Below are 22,254 nucleotides of genomic sequence, written 5' to 3' on the forward strand. Positions count from 1 at the left end.
CTAGCTTTTCTGGCATCTCGTCTTCAGAATCACAGAAGGAGCCTTTTATCCTGGTTTGCTTCTTGACAAGGAAATTATATTGAAAATTAGCCTCTTACACTATTATCAATCTTTTGTTTTGATGCTTGAAAAGGTTATTCTTTAAATAGGCCAATTTCACAGTGTCATTTAACTTTCAGGGGCACTAAAACTGTATTCTTTATATGAGGTTATTTTTGCAACATGTGTTCATAGTTTTTCTCCAAGAAACCTTTTTGCTGCTGATTGATGCTTTTAATAAATTAACGAAGGGAACAGGTTTAGTGTTGTGTAACTAATTCTTGATGTATATCTGCTAAGGTACTCTTCGGATTGTTTCTGGTCCAATAGTAAGGGGATCTTTTGGATCCAAGGAACTTCAGTACTCATTGATTAATAAACTGAAACAAAACACAAAGATGTCATAGATCGGTATTAGATATAATCATAATTTAGTAGAAAAGTAATGCAAAACTGTCAGCATATTAAGGGGAAAATATATAAAATCTCTCACACACTCATAGACTTACAATAGTGATTCCAGCATATTAAGGGGTAATGCATAATAAGATGTCATTTGGTTTTCATGTCTATTTGTTTGGGTGGGTAATGACTGCTGTAAGGTTCTGATTTAGTGAACATCTAGTGAACATTTGTCCCCAAACACAACCAAGACAAGTGATGAAGTGGGGCAAAGGAACAGGCCATGTTCAAGACCAGATTTGTTCCTGTTTTAAGTAGTTACTAAATCTTTTTTGCTGGACCAGGTTCCTAATAAGACATTCCCAAAAATGCCAGCATATTTCTCACAACCAGGGTTTTTTAGTTCCCCAACTAGTGTATGTTCAAAGCACATATTTTACCTATTCTGCTAATTTATTTATTAATATTCTCCCAACCCTTTCAAAAAAATTGTGATGTAGCGGATGTTGTATAATCTAATTTTTTTATATACCATTGTGAAAAGATTGATTGATTAAATAAATATTATGTTTCTGAAAGCTTTTTCTTTTTTAATATACCTAACCTTAATAAATCTAAGATAAAATTACTGTTTGGTCTTATATAGACAATTTGAAATAGCCTGCAAGAGAGTGAAATGTGTTAGTGCACTTTTTTTATATATTTTATGTATTTATTTATTTGCTTTTTTTTTTTTTTTGTCAATCTTTCTTTTATTAAGGCATATTTGAGGGATACAGAATAAAGAGTGGGAGATGCATATATGTTTTACAAAGTAGGGTCAAAACAGTGCCACCAGTGGTCATATACATTTCCTGAACATTAATGCCTCATTTTTATATTTTTATGTCGATGAACAATAGCATATTGTTAACACGCAGAGGTAAAAGTCAAGGATACGTTCAGTCACATTGTCGAGTATTAACATTAGCTAAAAGTTAATAATGTCGTCGAGGGGCGTCGCTTCAGCGTCTATATAGTGCTGGGGGTACGTCTGACCTTGCTGAAGTAGAAGGCAAACTTTAGATGGGGTCACAGCTGGTCTAGGCAGTCATGTCATACAGTGTATGAGACAGAACCAAAAAGTTATGCAGGTTAAGCTGTGCAGGGTTTCAAACTAAGAACGAGTAACACAATTGGTTAGCTTTACAAGCAAGGCAAGAGAGGAACATCGTAGTTGCCATGCTTTGCTAGAGGGTAAGTATTCAGGTGTGAACAGAGACAGGCATATCCATATAGAAACATTCAGGCTATACATGCTGCCTATAACACAGTAGATCGGGGTCATATTACTGGTTGGTGTAAGTCGCTTTAACCAAGTAGCTATGTGCGTCCTACCGTTATATAATTACCGTCAGACTGAGCATTACAGGTCAGGGCTGGCTTGAAAAAACAAAATAAGAATAAGTCACAAAATGAAAGTGTATACTGTCGGTATTTTAGCTTGCTTAGTGAGTTAGTGTTAGATATACCATGCTGTTTGGTAATGTCTAGAGAGAATGTACATATAACGCTTAGCTAGCCTAGGAGCGGATCTAGACAGTTAATACAAAAGTATAAACGTTAAAACAAGAGAGACTAAAACCAGCCGAGTAGTCCTATTGCTGTCTACAGGTGATAGCTGGTGTCTTTAGCTAGCTTGAATCAGGCGAGGTAGCGTGCAGAGTGGGCCAGAAGACTGACAACCATGAAATTAGTGGTTTGCCTGCCTAAGGTGTGTAGAAGCGTATCATGCCAGGTTCAGAGTAACGAGACCAAGGGGCCCAGGATGCCCTTACGTCAGGACCGCCCAGGCCCCATGAAACCATGGGCAGCCATAAACATTGGTTAATTTTAAGTGTAAGCTAGGTCGAGCAGGTAATGAGGTGTCTATGTAAGATAATTAATAGGGGAAATCCGTTGCTGTAGGATGGTCATGTAGAATGTTATACAGGCCTATTAACCGTCATTGATACTGTTGTACCACGCTTGTAATTGGCAGGGGCCTTCAGATTGTGAAGATAAGTAGTGTGATGTCGGTTAAGACAATTATTTATGCTTTTAAGTACCAAAATACTGATACATAATACATATATGGCACTCCTGTCTCTGTCCAATCTAATAAGTATAAATAGAAACAAGTGGCATTGGTAGATAAAAGGGACATAGGAAAAGGAAAATTGAAAGAAAAAAATAACATACCGACAGTGCCCCTTTATAGTATATTTGTCATAATTTTTGCATCTTAAAATTCTTCTCCTAAGTCTGTTTTCTGTTGGGTTATTTTTTTTTATTTCACTTCTGCAATATATTCCAATTTAAAGTTTAAACAAAATGAGAACAAAATGGTAGTGTCCAGATATTGCGATCCGGCACAAGGACAATTGATTAATAATAAATATAAATTGATGGGAATATTACACTTTACCGTTGTAATGCTTAGTGAATATACTCCCAGAAAAATAGCTATAAACGTCTTATTTCCTGTTTTCTACTTCTGTATTTCTAACTGCGTAATAACATATCTAATTGTAAATGTGTAGTAACTTTCTTAATTCTAACTGCGTAGTTAAACTGAAATTTAGCTTAGTGCTAGACTTGACCATGTATGGTAACATGAGTGAGAATGAAGAGTACTTCCCCATTACACCTGCTAGCTAGCTATAGGTTAAGATATGTTCAGATAAGATAGATGATTTATGTTTTTATTGGATAATGTTTATAAGACCACCGCTGTTTCCTCTATAATATAACCTGTTGTACCACCTATTAAATGTCAGAAGCACCTTAAACCTAACACTGTGTTGTCTCATTGGGGCTCCTTACCAGCTGGTTGGGGATGAGGAGAAATACAGAGAGTTCCAAATTGATGAAAGTCCATTGCATGAGAGAGTAATATTGCGGACCCAGAAAATCTTCACTTCCTAACAGCTGGGGGCTCGTCCGGGATTGATGGAGAATAGTTACTGAGTACATGACAATTTGATTTCTGTCCTTTTCTGACTCCTAACTATCTCTCTCTTCGATCCCGAACCTAGAAGTGAAGTGGTTATTTCAGAGACACCTGGCTGTGGGTCTACTAAAGTCTCCGGTAAAGGAGATGTCTCCAGTGTAGGAGAGGGTATAGGGTCAGTTGAAGTCTCCGGTGTAATAGAAGTTTGTTCCAGAGACACCTGACTGTGGGTCTACTGAAGTCTCAGAGAAAGGAGAAAAAAGAAGCCTCTGGTGAAGGAGGGAGAAATCTCTGGTAAAAGAGACAAGTGGCTAAATATTGTACTTACTTTTCCTATATTGACGACCTAGGTGTGGGTTGTGGGTAATATATATTTCCCCATAAGGGATGTATGGACTCTAAGAGTACAGACCCTGAATTATGTTTACTATTTTATCTCTGCCTATTTCTTCAGTCTCCTATTTTATATTGTATTATAATGCATATCATATTGAGTGGGATTCATATGACTGGTATGCTTGTTACTTCTATATCATTAGCCCACTACACTTTCTATGAGAGTGGGATAGCGTGTATGTGTTGCGGTGTTTGTATGGTGAGAACAGTACATTCCTACTAAGACAATACTCATCTCATTAGTGTCTAGTACTTAAGTCCCCTTAAGGGATTAAGTGTAAAGAAAACTAAACACCACATCTTCCCTGTAATGTATGTTTGTTATGAAGAATCCATACGGTACATATACGTATGTATATAGACTAGAGCCACTAGATAATCCACTTTTACAGCGGTCCAACACGAGCGTAATAATATACTTTATGCTAACTTTTGCTTGCTACAGGTACTCTTAATAATACAGTGCAGTAAGATAACTTTTTCTTGCTACAGAATATCCATTGTTTCTTAATTAGTTGAATTTTTGTTATAATTACTGTAGGTGTCTTGATGTGCATTTTTGTATATCTATTAAGATGGGACAATATAGTTCTAAGTATGTTTACAAAATTAAGCCTATGTTGTTGTTGGTGAACCCCTGAACTGACTTATTCTCCCAAAAACATAATGTATAATACAACTGTTGATGTGTCATCCCCTCCCTTCATGTGGCTTTAGGAGGGGGAAAAAAAATCACAATACTAACTCCCCGTTTAACTTCTGGTGACCATGTGCAGCAAATGCCATATATGTTAGTAGAACATAATTTCTTAGTAGTTTCATATTTAAGAAAATACACCATCTTGGGTTAAAATAAAAAATAAATTAAAAAAGGCTTACCACTAATATGTCTCTGATTCAATGTGATCTTTTAAATTGCGAAAGTGGACAACATTTGTTGAAGGGGATGCTGAGATTTTTATTCCTTGTGACCACAACTGTAGACTCCATGTGCATTGGGTTTGAGGTTTTGGTCAGGCTTGCAGTCTGGATCAGAAAATGATGGACAACGGTAGAGTCTGCAATTGTATTGCCGTTGGACACTCAACTTGACTGGTCAACTCAAAGGTTTGCCAGACAGTTAACGTGGCATAGTGAAAATCTGTTGAATGTCTGAGGCCAGAAAAATACAGCTGACACCAATCCTGTGACAACTGGTCTAAATATTTGCTCAATGTCTATTAGGTTGATATAGCATCATCTGAGGGAGAAAAGTTACTGACAGGGTACATACCTTGTGTGGCCAGTGTGGCCTGCATATATATAATCAATAAAAGTTGAAAGTATAAAATCTAGAGAAAAAAGCCCTCTATGTATGGGGTATAATTATAATGCGGTGATCATGAAAATACAATTAAACATAAGTAGTAAATGGGAGAAAATAAAAATGGTATACCTTACAATGATATGTTATAAATTATACAGCTGTTAAAGGTTCATTCTGAGTGGATGCAGTGACTATGTGTTAAAGTGTGGTTTAGATGCGCATTGCTAAAGCAGAAGGTCTGCATATTATTATTATTATTATTTATATAGCGCCAGCAAATTCCGTAGCACTGTACAATGGGTGGAATGTCAAAGGCAGCAAAAAGATCAAGGAGAATTAGGATAGAGTAATGGCCGTGAGATTTAGCAGCAATTAAATCGTTGGATACTTCGGTCACAGCTGTTTCAACAGAGTGACGAGCGCGGAATCCAGACTGAAGAGGGTCAAGCAGAGAGCTGGATTCAAGGAAGTCTGTCAATCTCGCAAACACAACTCTCTCAAGGATCTTGGAGGCAAACGGAAGTAGCGATATAGGGTGGTAGTTGGATGGGGAATTGGGGTCAAGGTTGGACTTTTTCAGAATTGGCGTTATGGTTGCATGTTTGAAGGGTGAAGGAAATGTGCCAGAGGAAATGGAGAGATTGGACATTTTAGTAAGAGGAAGAGCAAGAGAGGGAGATAGGGTGAGGATGAGCTATGAGGGAATAGGATCGAGGGAACAGGTGGTGGGGTGGGAGGACCGGAGCAGAGCAGAGACCTATTCTGTTGTAGTACGTGCGAATGAGCATAGAACAGTGGAGTGAGTGGGGTTGGCTGATGTATTGGAAGATGTATTGGAAGGAGAGGGAGATAGGGTAGAGATCTCTTCCTGGATTGTAGAAATCTCAGTGAAATAAGTTGCAACTTAACTGACAATTAGAATATTTGAGTATTCCTGTTACTGTGCTGATTTTAAAATAGATTTGAATCAGTTTGTCCCATTAAATAACTATTTTATAGACTGTTGAATACTATAGTTATTGCTATTGTCCAAGAGTAGTGGGAGTTGGAGTAGTTCTAATAGCTCTGAGAGGCTCTGTTTTGTGGTCTGATCTACAGAGTGTAGCTAATTGTTGTGGTTGCAATAGACTTCCTGTTTTCTTCAACTTTCCTGTTCATTTGTAGAATTTTGTGATCTATCTTCAGTGCTAGTTGTCTGCTTCCGTTGAAGTCAAATAGTTTGCAGAAATTAGTTTTTCCGAATGGATTCTTGTAAAAAAAAGTTTGAGAATGGAGTAAAATATTTAATTGGAGATGTTAGTTAAGATTGCATTTGTAATTGATCAACCTTGTCAGTTTGTTAACTACCCTTAGTAAAAATGTAATATGCCCTAAGCTGGGTTTCCATTGTGTATATCTACTACGTCAGTTGTTTTCTGTTTTGAATGATGACAACATGAATCATATTGCAATGATTGTGGAGTATGAATTCTATGTTTTGTAATGAATTGGTGTGTTATGTGTTAATGTCTATTGTCTATGAGTTTAAATAGTAAAGTGAAGAATATTTGCATGTCATTAACAAGCCTTTAGTGTTTTTACAACAGGTCAAATGCTGTACAGCCGGCAAGAATAAAACCATTGCATGCTATCACATCTGGAGATTATTTAATAATGTGAGACTTTGCAAGAAAAAAGTGTCAAGGTTAAACTCCCCCAACACGCTAACTATGGGACTAAAAGACAACTTGAGTTAGACGTATTACCGGTCTGTAATGGTAAATTAAGTAATTTCTTTATATTTATGAAGTTCTGAATTTCATAAATATGAAATAATACCACAAATAAAATAATAAAAGGTATACTGGTCAATCACATAAATATTAGTGAATATCTTGAATGAACAGACAAGAGGCAAAGTTTTGATGAAAGTATAAACAAAACTTTACTGGGAATACAATTATCAAGCACACAAAAAACAAATACTTTAAAAAAACACACACTGCTATAAACAATACATTCAGGTAAGAAATCTACTTAGCTCTATTCATGGAGATTCAGCAGCTTACACAGGATAATTGAATCAGCATAACACACAGAACAATGAGGTGAGTTCCTTGCCACATATTAAATGGATTTACATGGGCACCTCTAAAGACACCTGGCTTCTTCCGACCCAGTCATGAAACTGCTCTCAGGTTTCTGGTAACCCCTTGAATAACCTCCCATCTAGTATCCGCCCACAGAGGTAACATAACCAATACCTAATGGTCATCTCTAGGAGGCGGATACTACATGTGGTCATTTGTGAAAGGAAGTGACTTAAGAATTCTCAATACCTTCCTAAAGCACATGTCTCATTGACTATGCGGCAGCCATCTTTATTCACTCAACGTCACAGTGCTCACTAGGCCACCTATAGGTCACTTCCTCCCTAAAGCACATGTCTCATTGACTATGCGGCAGCCATCTTTATTCACTCGACGTCACAGTGCTCACTAGGCCACCTATAGGTCACTTCCTCCCTAAAGCACATGTCTCATTGACTATGCGGCAGCCATCTTTATTGACTCGACGTCACAGTGCTCACTACACCCCCTATAGGTATCATAAGTTATTGCACATGAATGGGAACACAATAATAGAACATTTATAATTGCCCATAACCAATACACGGTCCTTAAAGTGGCCGGAATTAACGTGAAGAATAATAAGGAATAAAACCAGAATGGTCAGACGAGCCAAGGTCAGGGTAGGAGAAGGAAGAATAAATTATAAACAAAGCCAAGGGTCAGGGAAGCCAGAAATACAGAAAACCAGAGACAAGCCAAAGTCAGATACCAAGAAGAGACAAGTTAACAGAACGCACTCTCGGGCAACAATAAACCACAACAGGGCAAGGAAGTGATGTAGGAGGGAGGTATAAATAAGGCTAAGAGAGATCTAGGGGCTACGGAAGAGAATAGGATAGTATATAAAAAGGTTACCAGTTAACATGAAATGATGTTACTATCACTCTAAGGGTTTAGAGGCAAGCCGCGCTTGTATGCGTGCGTCCCCGAACGTGCTCCCGGTCACGCGCATGCACCTTGTCGGCCCAGATACCAGCAGAGCCTGGAGGAGCAGGACGGACGGCGGGACCAGAGCAGCGCGGGCCGCGAGGAGGTATGACAAAAAGAGCTTGTTACGTCTTATGTGAAAAGGGCCACACAAAATGCTGCTGTTCAAATCGTGGATCCACATTTCCATGTGTAAAGTGACTGTGGCGAAACCAACCTCGCCACTGAGCATTGGAGAGGCCTGTTTGCCCGCCTCCTGCCCGCTGACTATGGCCCCTGGACATATTGCACTTTAAAAACTACATTTGGGCATGTTTTATTTTATATTGGGCTGCTGCTGGCCCTTTAAGAACTGTCTGGGGCCATATTGAGACTTTGGGTAACAATACCCTTTAAGACTATGGCCCCTGGAAGGTATTACCTGTTAAAGACTCTTTTAGCAGATTGGATTTTATAAGACTGTCCCTTTAAATAATTTGGAACAGTGCTGCAGCTTTAAATGGGCACTTCGGATGCAGCCGAAGTGCCGAAGTAGTCGAAGTGGCCGCCATTCGACAAACGAACACGTGGCGGCGGCCATCTTTGTTCATTCGAACGAGGTCAGCGGTATGTGTAGCCAAATTCATGGAACTGAAATCGGCTACACATTTTACCGAACACCGCTGACCCTTACCTTCTCCTACAGTTCGTTTTTCAGCTCCAGAGACTAAGTCCCGTTCGAAATGGGACTTAGTCGTTTTTTCGCATGAAATTGACCGGCCGCACAGCCCAAATCTATGGAACTGTTTTGGGCAGGAAATTGTGCTTGCGGTCGGTCATAAAGGGACCTCCAGCTAACTTTTGATCCACTGGGGGGATTTGGCTGATTTTTGGAAGTGTTTATGTTTGAAGTGTGCTGATTCCGAATATGTAGATTGAATGTATAGTTTTAAAGTTACAGTGTATGTGTGGAAAGTATGTTTTAAACTGTATGCATAATGTGATTATGTGTCACACTAAGGGGAGGGGGATGTGTGGGATGTAACATCTATGTCATTGGTTCTTTTATGCCTCCCCCTGGGTGTGGCCTGTATGTGTACTCTTGTAATAAAAGCCGGGCTGGATGAGCCAGTCCAGAGTTCCTGCTTAACCCTCAAAGCGATGTGTCGTCTCGTTCTTTGGGGGAATTGGATTGTATGCTGACTGCCAGGAGTGTAAGCTGATGTCTGCTTTTCTTGTTCAGCTGTTCCAGTGTTTGTGTGGTTCCAGTCGGGAGAGTGGTGTTTGCAATAGCTGCCTGTGCATCTGGAAAGGGGGATATCGCCTAAACTGGGTTTTACCCTCTTGTAAGTGAAACGGTCCGTTACAGTGACTAATTCTGAAAGTGATTCTTTCACTGGAAAAAGATTGGAAGGACAAGGAGATGGCTCTACATTATAAAGGGGTACTATTAGGGGAGTACTATCCAGCTCAGAGTTAACTCTACTATTAGAAATACATTGCATTGTTTGTGTTAAAAAATTATGTTACCCATATTGATTGTTGTAATGGTATTTTGACATTAGTTTATTCCCTTTCATCTATGATGCATGAGTGGTTGGGGTTTAGGTACTAAGCTACCTGTCCTCCTAGGTGATGGACAAGGTTTATTTTAATAAGCCACAGACTTATATATACTGTCATGGTCCTGACACCATTAAAAAATGTTGTTTTTTAAAAGGGTTTATGTATGATAGTTTTTTCCTAAGTAAGGTTCATCTAGTGTACCTCAATGATAATAGGGTAATAGTAAAATGGTGTTTTTATTAGAGATCAGACAATTCATGCTGACATAATTGCGGAAGGTGCCAATAAGGTGGCTGTGATAAAAGGGGCATAGGGATAAGAAAATTGAAAGAAAAATAAATTGAAACATAACAGTGCCCGCTTTATAGGAGATCTGTCATATTTTGTGAATTTACAATTTTCCTATTTCTGTTGATATTTCTGTTTCTTTCTCTTATGTGGTAGCTATGTAACATTTGGTTCTTATATCTAAAAATTCCATAAAGCTCAGCTTAAATTTGCATTACTTTTATAAAGGTACAGCTCAATGACATATCTTTCCAAGGCAGGTGCTCTGAGCAATTGCTGCCTCTTGATTTTAGCTCCACCTAGCTAAACAACCAGGAAGTAACAAGACTGGTTATTTGATTGACAGCCAGGGGGGAGTAACAAGGTTAATTCATAAAAGTGCCAATTTCTATTGAAATCTGCACTCTTGTAAAATAAAAAAAGAGGATATACTATTCATGCATAAAGCACTTCAGCAAGCTTTAAGTCCTCATTTTTCTTAACGCTCTATCCATGTTAAACCCACTTTACTACTGTGGCTGTAACTGTCTAGGTTATAATTTTAGCAGGTCACCCTTCTAATTATATTTGGCTAATTCCACTCACTTCAAAATCATATCCAAGGTACTGCCAATAAAAGTTTTTTTTTAACTCCACCTCTCAAAGGTTTTGAAAGCAGAACTTTCACTATTCTGAAAATTACACTATTGAATAAAATATTAATAACAACCTATAATTTATTTTAATCCTGTTTTCCATGCGATGTTCCATTTGCTTTTAAACTGTATATTAAAGGTTTGGCAAGTGACATCACAATCCAGGTCAGTCTTGGCACAGCTAGGGCACACAATGCAAAAGTGTAGGAGAACAGAAACAAAGTTTCAACAGCAAAGAAGGGCAACAGATGAACTGCACGTCTGGGGCTTCAGTCCCCAAGGGCTCTCCTAGGAACACCCATTATCCTAATACAGTATAAAGAACTGTAGCAGCTCAGCAGGCCCTTATTTCACTACACCATATATAGTGTGTGTCATGGAACGCCTGCAACTTGGTTCTGGTGGTGAAAGGTTAAAACAAAAAAAGCTGCCACTACCAAGGCAATTTATGAATGGGGTGGTCTTTGGTTACCCACCAAATCAGATTTAAAAACCTACAAAACACAATTTGTCAAAATATCTATTAAAATGTCTCTTCAGGTAACATGATTCATTACCAGACAAAGGCAGAACTTATTAAAAGAATATTTATTACGAACAAAAATCAATACAGTGCATTCATAAAAACGAGATGACAAACAAATTATTTATACCAACAAACAGTTAAAAATAAACAGGATAAATTAACAGAACATTTTAATTACTGACTTTGCTATTAGTAATGGTATCTTCTGCTCCGGGCGGAAGTTCGGATATGGAAATTAGCCACTCATCCATAAAACCTTTGACTCCCAGGCAAGCACAAGACTCATTTACATGTCATAATGTTTTACCTTTTGTGCCATCTCAAGTTTCCAAGCCAAGAAGGAACAGGGCCAAGGGTGCACATGACTGTAGGAACTCTAGGTGGCTTATACCTCTCTTCTCACCTTTTGGCCGATTCAAATACTGACCTATATAAAAATGTTTTTAACTTACATCTGTGAAATTGTTGCAATGTATCTGTTGCATAGACATCTCATAAGACCCATCTATGACTCAATATAGTGGACTTCCCCAGTTCCCCCAAACTGCTTAAGGCACTTTAGTCATGTTTGGACTTCTTTTGTAGGGCATACTCTCGTTGTTCAGAATATGCATGAAAAGAGGCGAGATTATTCCCCTTTTGGATTCTTATTACGTTTATAGTCTGATTGACAGCCACTAGAGGCAGTCTTAGACCTAATTTGTAATCATTGCAGTTTCTCTAAAACTGCAATGATTTACATTGCAGAACTAAGGGAGGTAGGGACACTGCACCCTGACTACTTCAATGCGATGATCACTAGACTAACAGCTTAGGGAGTACGCCACAGTGACCCTCACACCATCTATGCTAAAAAACAACTATTTACAGTGAGCATGCATCTATTTACAAAGTTTTACAAAATAAATTTTACTAAGAAAAAAAGAGCCTTTATCTACCACTTAAAGTGGAGCGGATAGGAGTAGAGTGGTATTGTCTAATTCTGGATTTTATTAAAGGACACAGAGGCTCCTATTATACTTATTCTCTTTCTTTATTCCTCATCAGCAAGCGAGTGCGCATTGCGGCGGGCATCTTGCGATTGGCGATTTTGCCGCGCTTTTACTAGCGCGGCCAATAACGCTCGCCTGGGGGGGTGGGAGTAATCTACTGTTGCTAGTCAAGTCACCAGTGCTCCCCAGGACCTTATTCCTGAGGGAACACTCGGTGAGCTTGCTCTATTGATTTATTTGTGCTTAACTTTTTAGTACGCTGGTGCCTGTCAAGCTGTTTTTTCTTGCTTTATTTAGTTAGCTGCTGTACTGTTCAGCTCCCTACTACAGCCAATAGTGCCCTATTTGAGCTTCTAATTTTCTGCCTGTAATTTAGCAATATTTCTAACCATGCAATCAAATAAAATGTCTGATGTTTCTGGCTCTGCCACCAATGCCAACATAACCCCTGACCCCTCACTGAGTTCAAAACTCCGGCAGCCATTGCAGTGTCACAGGAGCAAACTGACTCTGAGGAGTTACACTCCCTCCTGGACGTTGCTATGACGAAATCCGTGACACAAGCCATATTTAACGCTATGGGGGCCATGTCAGACAATATATCACATTCCATTACCATGGCGCTGAAATCCACTCAGCTGCCACCAACTCCCACTACTAACCCCCCTGAGAATAAACCGGTGGCCCCTAGTGGGCGTAAAGCCGCAAAAAAGTCCCGCCACCTGGATGACAATGCCTCCAAAACATTACAGACGGACAGGGTACGTCCTGTCACAGATCATGTGGTTGCACCACAACTAAGAGCCCCCCACCGGGCAAAATCGGTGAGGAACTGGAAAAGGGCTAGAGCTCTCATTGAATCCTCCGAATCTGAGTTGGAGCAAGAGGAGGCACAGAGCGAGTCCGATGAGGAGGACTCTGATGATCCCAGCACTTATTTTCTATGGCATGTGCCACCCCGGATGTAGACCCCAAGATTGGCCAATTCTTGGGGAAGTCGGATTGGAAAGCCAAAAAAGGCCTGGATTTTGCCTGGCGGAATTGCCAGGATAAGGTCCTGGATATTCTAGGACCGATTGCAAAAATGTTCGACATGGTCGAACTTGCACTGACAGGTGGTACACCATTGGATCTGGAAGCCCTCAGGGGGTGGATACAGCGAGCCGTATGTCTGCTGGGCAACGCCAATACGGCGGTAGCTACTGAAAGGCGCAAGGCAATTTTGATAAAAATAGAGCCCAAGCTAGTGAACCTAGCTATTTCAGAGCCTGGACCCCAGGCAAAAGCCCTCCTGTTCGGAGATAGTTTTGTAAAGGAGCTGGGCACATATGTAGGCACCTTTACAGCACTGGATAAAGCTCAAACCAGCATGAAACGAGTGTTCCACCAGAGCGTTTTTGGCGGGGCCGGCAGATATCGGGGCTGTCTGCCCAGTCGATCACCCCAGGGTTCATACCGGGGTTAGCGAGGCCCCATACAGTCCAGGCTTACACCACCTGAGCCCAGAACTACCACACCGTTCTTCCCAGTCCGGGGCAGACTATGGCAGTCTCGAGGACCCAGAGGTTCTTCCTATGGCCGACGACCTTATGGTAAGTCCAATGCCTCGGCATCTGGCCTCATTATCTATGGTGGGGGGCAGACTGTGTCACTTTTTCAACTCATGGCGCATGCTCACTGCAGATTAGTAAATGCAAGGTTACTCGATAGATTTTGTACAATACCCTGTTCAAAAGCAGCCCCCCAACTACATGGTTTTCCCCACCCACGACCAATACCAGATATCTCAAGAAGTCCAGGCCTTAGCCTCCAAGGGTGCAATTTCAGAAGTTCACCATCTAACACCAGGTTTCTTAAGCAACCTCTTCCTGGTCCCCAAAAAAGGCGGAGGCACCCGTCCAGTTATCAACCTACGACCCCTAAACATGTTTGTCACATACCATCACTTCAAGATGGAAGGGATACACTCTCTCAGAGGTCTCCTACTTACAGGGGACCGGATGGTCAAACTCGACTTGAAAGACGAGTACCTCACGGTCCCAATGGCCGACGAATGCCAAAACTTCCTACAGTTCCAATGGAAAGAGACCTTATGGCGTTTCAAATGCCTACCGTTCAGCCTATCATCGGCACTATGGTGCTTCACAAAGCTCCTGAAACCAGTGGTTGCCCTCTTGCGCAGCAGAGGAGTTCGACTCATAATATACCTGGATGATATCCTCATAATGGCACAGAACCCTCATCTACTCCACGAACATTTTTCCTGGACAAGGACTCTACTAGAAAACCTGGGTTTTCTAATCAACTGGGAGAAGTCGGTCACCAAACCCTCTCAATCAATAGAATTCCTGGGATTCACCATAGATGCTGTGAACGGAGCACTCCTACTCCCAACAGCCAAAGTAAAATCCATCAAAAAGGAAATCAGGCGGACCTTAGCACGTCCTGTTCTTACCTTGAGACAGCTGGCCAGGATTGTCGGCCTCCTCTCAGCGTCAATTCAAGCCATATTCCTCGGGCCTCTGCATTACAGGGCACTCCAACGATTGAAAGCCAAGTACCTTCGCTTGGGGCACTCATAATCAGACTCTGTTTCTCTCGACTGCACCGCCAAAGAGGAACTCAAGTGGTGGCTACAACACATGGAAGCATGGAATGGCCGAGCGATCTTCGGCACCACTCCAGACATCATAGTAGAATCTGATGCAAGTATGCTCGGCCGGGGTGCGCGCTGCGGAGCTACCTCCACCGGAGGAAAGTGGTCCCTAGAGGAGCAGGGACTACACATCAACTGTCTCGAACTGCTAGCGGGATCATTTGCCCTACGGAGTCTTTTAAGTATGTCGACCAATTGCTCCATTCTGTTACCCATGGACAACATATCAGCGGTCCGCTATATCAACCACCTCGGGGGCACGAAGTCAACAATACTAGTGGAACTAGAGAAAGATTTCTGGCAATTCTGCCTGGACCGCAACATCTCGGTACAAGCAGAGTACATTCCGGGGATGTCCAACATAGTGGCGGATTGGAATTCCAGACACCTACGAGATGCCAGCGACTGGCGACTGATTTCTGTCGTCTTCAGCCATTTACAATCACTCTGGGGCCCCTTGGACATTGATCTGTTTGCATCACGCTTGAACACACAATTGCCAAAGTTTTTCAGCTGGAGACCGGATCCGGAAGCTCTAGCGACAGATGCTTTCCTCCAACCGTGGCCGAATACCCGCCACTACGCCTTTCCTCCTTTCTCCCTCATTGCACGAACTCTACTGAATCTCAGACGTCACCGAACCTCTTGGATCCTCATAGCCCCCTTTTGGACATCTCAGCCCTGGTTCCCTACACTCATGGAAATGTCCATAGACCTCCCGAGACTACTGCCAGCGACATCCGACCTCGTACTGGATGCCGACGGGAACTTACACCCCCTTCTACTTCAGGTACACCTCAAGCTCTTGGCATGGCTCCTCTCTGGGGACCCTGCTACATCCCAAATGTTCCACAAGCAACTCTGGAACTCCTGGTAGGGGCTTGGGCCCCAGGAACGAGGAGGTCATACCTACATGCTTGGAACGCATGGAATAGTTGGTCCTTGGAACTTTTATCCCATATCTTCAAACGTGAGTCAGGTTCTCAGTTTCCTTACTTCACTCTTCGACCATGGCCTGGCATATCATACAATCAACCTATATAGATCAGCTATTTCGGCAGGCCATCAAGGCTGGAATGGACTCCAGGCAGGAAAGCACCCAGTGGTATGTCGACTTCTACGTGGCATCAAGTTTGCACGCCCACCACAACCTAAGTATGCAGCCTTGTGGGATGTTGGCCTAGTTCTTTGAATGTTTGAAAATTGGCCAAAAAATGAGGACCTTTCGATCAAACAGCTCACGGCTAAATTGGTTACACTATTATGTTTAGTCTCATGTAAACGTATCTCGGATGTCCGAGCACTGGATCTCACGGCACGCTCCTTTACACCAGAAGGCGTCTCCTTCGACATCTCGAGACGTACAAAGACATCCATTACATCAGTCTTCTACCCAGCTTTTCCACATAACGTGAATCTATGTCCAGTACTCTGCCTCAAGGAATATGAAATAAGGACTGCTTCAGTTTGTGATTCCCGGTATCCAGATCTGTTTCTGGCACTCCGACAACCTCACCATCCGGTTTCTACAGTTACCATAGCTCGCTGAGTTAAATGGATCATGGAGTCGGCTGGCATTGATACCTCCACGTACGGAGCGCACTCAGTGAGGGGCGCTATGGCATCAAAAGCCTTTTCTCTCGGTTGTAGACTAGAAGACCTCCTCCGTGCAGCTGATTGGTCCAACGAATCTACATTCCGGGAATTTAATTTCAAACCAATTTCTCATTTTTCCTCTTCAGTGATCACACAGCTTTGAACTACCATAATAGGAGCCTCTGTGTCCTTTAATAAAATTACCAGATTTTACTAATGTCATGAGGTAAAGTCATGATTTTATAAAGGACACGGAGGCGAGTATTATCCCGCCCAATCCAGGTAAGTGGCGCCCTCCCTGTGAATAGCCTGTCATATAATGGGCACGAGTTGTGTAATAATGTGAATTTGTTTTCACCTGATAACTAGTACTGAACTGACAGATGGGTTTCTGGTAGCTAAGGTCGTAATATGATATGGAAACAATATCCAAGAACGTATTTTACCATTTAATTTCTTGTCTTACAGCCTCCTAATTGGGTTTGTCATTCTGGTCCATGTCTGCCCATGAAAGTTTCAATCAGAAGGTTGCCAGTTATATTTGGAGCTCCGTTGCCTGAATTTCCCTGGGACTCACGGTTCTGCACATCTTTTGGTTACATCGTTTCTGTTTGAGAAGTGTTCATCGACAACATCAAAAGAAAGAGGAGTGGCTTAAGGTCACATGGGACTCTATTATGCTGGGAACACTCTCATTGGTTAATAAGTTATATATGGTTAACCCTTTGGGGTAAATTATGTTATTATTTAAATTTTGTTGAATATTTACAATATCTCTCTCTTTTGCTGCTGAGGAATAAAGAAAGAGAATAGCATAATAGGAGCCTCCGTGTCCTTTATAAAATCATGACTTTACATCATGACATTAGTAAAATCTGGTAATTCTCTATTAATTACAATTACCACTATTCTGCTGGGAAATCAAGTCCAATGGAGCCACTCTAAACAAATGTTGAGCTTATTCTGTTTTATATCTTGTTGGTAAGCTAAATAAAATGTTGTTTTAACGTTTGAAATACTTTTTTTATGTATGTTTCATTTTTTATAGATCTAAAAATAAGAGAACTTGTCATGGCAACACTCATATTTATAACTTGATTGCTTCTGTTTCTTGTTTTATTTTGTTTTGTTTCTTTAAAATGTTCTATCTCAGAGTTATGATTTCAGGGCTGTCCAAACAGATATATAGCATTGTATGTCTCTCAGACCCAAACCTCCACCGTATATCACATTTATCACTTGGTTGGACCAGATTTGAGCTAAACTTTTCTCTAAAGCCCAGATGTTGCTACATTTGATGTTTTTCTTTTCTCATCTTCTCAATTGCCTAGTGAGCATGAGGGGAACCTTCTTTTTTCCCCATTAGATTTCGGAAGCTTCCTTGAACTTTTTAGATGTATTAATTGACATCTATATGGACCTCATGAAGGAAAACTGTTAGAGTAATGCTACTTAAATTCCCTTATTCCCTTTTCATTGTGGACTTGAATTGTGAAATCCCTCTTAGCCTTTTTGATTCTTTACATCATCCCTACATGGATTTGTGATGATATCATGCTATATTGAGCATGGCAAGGCAGAGCTTAAATCTAGAGCAGACCTAGCAGTGTATCACCATGGGGATAAGAGCGCTGTAAATAAGTCTAAATTGCAGAAAACCCAGTCGGAAAGCAAGACAGGAAGCAAACTACTCCTCCACACTTCAGATATTACAAGCATGTGCCTTGCACATAAGTGGTGCTAATATCCAGAAGCTAGTTTGATGCATAGCTAATTAAAGCATTGGAACCAATACGTGAAGAGTTTTCTTCATCCAATGTGTCAGAAACACAAATCAGGAGAAAGTCTTCATACATTTCACAGTCTCTCCAGGTCTCCACTCTTATCCCCTTTGTGATACATTGCTAGTCCTCCCCTAGATTAAAGCTCTGCCTGAGGATACCATCCTGGATTTGCGGGAGGACCAAGTGTGTCCTATAGTACACAACACAGTATCTTAGATCCAGACAGGATAAATTCAAATATTCATAATGCACTGTACAAGGTAAGATTGTAAGTTACATCCTTGCAGTGTTGTGTGCTTTACTTGAATCACTTCAATGTGCACAGATGATGTACAGCATTAACTGTGAAGACCTACAGTGTGTTTATAGCATGTAGAGCAGACTTGCACACATACAACATAAAACCTATTTTAATATTTGCCTTTACAACATTATTATTGTGTAGGCATTGTGTACTTCATTGTGGTATGCACTTCAGATTGGTTAATGAATGTTAGTACCACGCTTTGGTGGTAATGACCTAACTCCCAACTTTGGCTAGCAAGCCTATAGGGGGCATAGCAGTGACGGGGCTTGCATTACTGGTGACACCCACAGTGGCATGTCCACCCAAAAGACTTACAGCCCCAGCATAGTCTACATATCTGTAAACGTGTCTCACAAATTCTTGCTACATTACCTTGAACATTCACGCATGTCTATTAATTTAATATACACACTCACGCCAATGTTAAGCCTGAATGCATCGATATGAACACTGTAGTGGCACTTGACACAAGCCTGTACTCAAAAACAAAAATGCGCACATATCTCTGCCACTGTTTAGCCTGTATATATACCCGTGTACGCTGTTGTGGCGTTTGTCAATGTTTTTGTACTCACCTGCGCAACAAAAAAAAATAATTAAAAAAAAAGACCCACTCAGGGCAGCACACGCGCAGAGCACTTTTGAAGCGCTCTGTGCCCTTAATTCCCTTTGTTTAGACGACACACTGTGAGGCGTCTAATAATACTCTCGCACTACATAGATTGGAGTCAGTACTCTGGCGTCCTGCATCTAAAGAAACTCAGGACAGTGGGATAGAAACCTTAATTTGAGATGGTCCCACCAAATCCACGACAGTCGGGAGTTATAATAAAGGAAATTATAGTGAATGTCATGGCAGATAAATGGTGAGAAGCCAACTTGCAAATCAAGTTACCATTACAACAATTACCTGAATGGTCTGAACCAGCAAGCAGTAGATCCCACTCCATCTTGGACATGTGCAGCCAAAGAATAGTTTAATGCTTTCAAAAATATTGAAACTAAAGTATTAAGTGTTGAGTTTTTATATTGACCATTAGTTTATTCCTGTAATTAGTGATAAAAAATATTTCAAAATGTATTTTGGTTTTATTTATTTTATTTATCGTTCCATGTCTGCATTCACTGATATGAAGGGTCTACGGTAGATGTGTTTTGTTCGTGTTATAAAAAGTGTTCTTTTAACTTGTGTTCCTATATGTGAAATAAATATCGTTCATTCATTTATAATGATGATGTTAAATGCAGCACATTCAGTCGTTTTTATGCCCCTACTGGTATCTACAATGTTCAGTCCAAAATGTACCAAGCTGAGATGCACAATGAAATGGTAATTTTGCAGAGGTGTTCACTATTTTCCATCTATTAATACCATGTAGTTAAATAGTCATTTTGCGAATGTGACAGCAGCATAAACCTATTAACACCATACAGTGTGTGAATGATTTGCTATTTTATTTAATAACAAGTCAATGATTTGAATATGCTTTATGTGATCGGTAAGCTCCACTAAAGTTTGGCCAATTCTCAAACATACTTCTCAAATTAACAATTTAAAATGAAACTTAACAGAGCACCATTTTTATTTAGCCGAAAGACAAACGAATGTAGCCAAACGAATTGGGCTTTAACGTGGAAATAATTTCTAATATATTTCTCATTCGCAACACTGTTGTTTATTCACAGAAACTCTGTTCTTAAAAAAAATAAAAAATGTAAATGGTAAATGTAAAACAGCCAATATAATCAGCCACCTCGTTTAATGCACGTATTGCTACATCCCAACAGCTGAAGATTTTCCTTTGAACCCATTCTATCAGTAAGTATTTGTATTAAGCCACACTACCAGGGTGCAACACCATATTATGATTGCTGTTTACCTTATCTGTTAAGACAACTGAAAAATATTTCTTCTAGCCATTTGTACAGGTCAGCAATGGTTAGACCAACTTTAAATATCACTAACCAAAACAGACTTGAATTTTCCAGATATGTTCTCTTCTCTGCCCATCACATTTCCGTTGGACCCGTCACTATCCACTTCGGTGATCTACAATCATTTGCAGCCGTGAAAGCATCTTCAAGTAGGACACATCTTTGTTTGAGGTTCAATAATGTATTTGTTAAATACCTTATCAAAGGCTACTAGAAATGAAGGCCACAGCCATATGTATAGAGATATGTGTTCCACACTGAACTCCCAAAATGACTTTAGAACATATTGATATACTGTACAGATGCAGGTTACCCGTCCATTGTATGTTATTGGTATAATATTGTCCCACATAGTCACTGACATTTGCTCAAAGTTCATGGAAAATACAAAGCTACAAAATGATTTTGGTGGTGAATCTGAATAAATATAACCAAACGATAATTTGTTTTTAATGTCGGTAGCGCCAATGAGCATGGAACACTGTGGAATTAAACATGATCAAGTATTTGAAATGTCACTACGAGTTAAAAAAAAAATTTATTCACATTTTTTAATATTCTTTTTCAAATGTTCATCCTCTTCTGCTCATGAAACATTTTCATTTTGTATCAGTCCTCTTTGGACCTATTCAGTCTGTCCTGTATTTTAAGGTTGCGTCATTGTCTATAACTCCTTGGGGCAGAAGTAATTGTTCCCTGTTTGTCTGACATGTGCGTTGAAGGCTATAATATATACTCACCTCTGTCTACGTCAGTCTCTGGTAATAGACTTGATGAGTTAAATGTCCACGATATCACTCTGTGTGTCACAGTTTCATCATGCTTAAGGAAGGCATAAACTAAAAAGCAAACAGGAGGCTTGCATCTCCGTTTGTCACTGCATTAAGAGGTCTCGGCTGCCTTTGTTCCTGTCCTGTCGGTTACAGAACTGGCAGCGTGGGTCTTTTGTCTATCTGTGAGCAGTTTTGTGTTACTGAGGCATAAAACAGCCATGTAAAAGATGCAGCCTCCCAGGGTTTATTTTTACAACCGGAAAAAAAAATATGTCACATGTATTAATGTCAACAACTGGAATTTTACCTCATTAAGCAAATCCTGATTTGAGGCCCTTATTATTCTAAGCAGAAGAAATATGCTAATTTTTCTTTCCCTATGTAAAGAAAAAAGGGGGGGTGTAAAATCTTTCTTTAGCCGTGTGACCATGTTCTAATTGCATGTCAGGTGTCAAAATAATCTGACTTGCTGTGCCTAGAGCAATTATACATTCAGGAGAACACTATTAATGACTCAGTCTGACGCCTCCCCCCCCCACCCCCTCTTTTTATGTTTTCTTTTCCATTGTAAAATAATAGGCTATTAAACTTCTTAAATATTACTGGTACCAAACTACAAAATCAACAAAGTTTGTCTGTGGAAAAATCAGGTTTCTTCTAATCGTTACAACAAAAATTGTGGCGATTTATTTTAAGACAGTGATGCCTATGTTTGAGCTCCTAGCTGTTGTTTAACTAATGCTACCATGATGCTTTGTTAACCTCAGGGTACCAAAGCATCATCGGATTAGTAGTTCAACAACTGGGAGGGATTTTAGCCATCACGGCTTGAAGTTGCAGGGAAGTCAGGACCAACCTTTGCCTGGTGGATGCACCTAAACCACAATTCTTATAGAGCCAGCAGAATGAAAAATTCAGTTCACAAACTTTTGTAGCATTCACTGGTTTGAGGAATTCCATAAAGGTATAGTCAGTCACATTCGTCATATTGCAAATAATACTTCTCTTAATAGAGCGAATGGTATATTTTGAAACAACTCACCATCTGAAATACCTCTTGGGCAT

This window comes from Pelobates fuscus, chromosome 13 (assembly GCF_036172605.1).
Source record: "Pelobates fuscus isolate aPelFus1 chromosome 13, aPelFus1.pri, whole genome shotgun sequence".
Lineage (NCBI taxonomy): Eukaryota > Metazoa > Chordata > Amphibia > Anura > Pelobatidae > Pelobates > Pelobates fuscus.